Source organism: Hippopotamus amphibius, chromosome 17, assembly GCF_030028045.1.
Source record: "Hippopotamus amphibius kiboko isolate mHipAmp2 chromosome 17, mHipAmp2.hap2, whole genome shotgun sequence".
Taxonomy (NCBI): Eukaryota; Metazoa; Chordata; class Mammalia; order Artiodactyla; family Hippopotamidae; genus Hippopotamus; species Hippopotamus amphibius.
The window spans coordinates 15,527,973-15,529,443 of NC_080202.1; the positions used below are offsets into that span (position 1 = coordinate 15,527,973).

General features: G+C 40.9%; 1 pseudogene; it reads right to left on the bottom strand.

Moving 5' to 3' along the window:
* Positions 1 to 249: 249 nt before the first annotated feature.
* Positions 250 to 1,051, bottom strand: LOC130839550 (40S ribosomal protein S3a-like; annotated as a pseudogene).
* Positions 1,052 to 1,471: the final 420 nt, after the last annotated feature.

Consider the following 1,471-nt stretch of genomic DNA (forward strand, 5'->3'; position numbering starts at 1 on the left):
ACCAGGGAAGCCCCTTGTTCATATTTTAAAAATAAGTTTTTTAACAAAAGGAATATATATTCAATGTATAACATTTCGAAAAAATAGAGAAGCAAAAAAGAAGAAAGTGAAAGTCAACTCTGAACCTGCTACTCAGAGAGGACTGCTACTGAGTGCACTATTGATTTTAGTTGACAGCAGCCACCTATTCTATTTTTTTTAAACATCACAAATAAGACTTTTTATTTGTCACCATTAAATGTCTGAATTTTAAAAAGATTCTTTGACTGGTGGCTCATATCCATCAGCTCATTCAATGTTAGCATTTGACTCATCCCCAGTAGCTTTTCCAAAACTACTACCTTCACCAGGAAGCTCCATTAGTTACCCAATTCAAATTTTTGCTTCTTTGGATTTTTAGTTTTCTAACAAAGACCTCAGAGAGAGGAGAAAAAGATTGGCAAAGCTTTTTCTATGTCTTTCCCAATGCTGCCTGGAATCAACTTGTTGACCACTTTTTTCAAGTTATTTGTCTGCACCTCTCGGGTCATGATTCCTACCATCATCTTCTGGATTTGGTGAACCTGTTGGTGCATACTTAGCATAAGAAGTCTTCCAAATCTGACTATTGTGTTTTTTAGTAAAATTAACACAGAATAGATAAAGCAAATAATCATTGGTAGTCTTGACATCAGCATGAGATTCAATCACAGCCTGTCATTTTTTGGCCATTCTGGAGCACAGTTTATCACAGGTAAGACCCATGCTATGGAAGTTGGCCAGGAAGTTTTTGTTCTGAACATCCTCAGTAATTAGCTTGGTTTTTCTAAATGCAACTTCACTATTTTGCAGATCAGCAAGACTCACTTTAAAAACATGACCCTTGAGGCTATCAGATCCAATTTTGATTCCTTGAGTTTTCCTGACTAGTTTTTTCCCCAATATTTCATATATTGAACACAGCTAGTGCTTTCACATCATACCAATCTTTCATAGAGAATGTATTAACCACTTTCTTCCTGGCAATCTTTTTTGCCACTTTTCATGAGCACTTGTTCTTGCCCACTGCCATGGTGCTGCTCAGAGAGCCAAAAGGGCTATTTACTTACTCTTTTAAAAATTGAGGGCTTCCTAGGTGGCGCAGTGGTGAAGACTCCGCCTGCAGATGCGGGGGGACAAAGGTTCGAACCCTGCACCAGGAGGATCCCGTGTGCTGTGGAGCAGCTAAGCCCGTGTGCCACAACTATTGAGCCTGCACTTTAGAGCCCGTGAGCCACAACTATTGAGCCCATGTGCTGCAACTGCTGAAGCCCACACGCCTGGAGCCCATGCTCCGCAACAGGAGAGGCCACGGCAGTGAGGAGCCCGCATGCCACGGCGAGGAGTGGCCCCCACTCACCGCAACTAAAAAAGGGCCCGTGCACAGCAAAAAAGACCCAACACGGCCAATAAAATAAATAAATAAATAAATTTTAAAATAAAATTGGGAAAA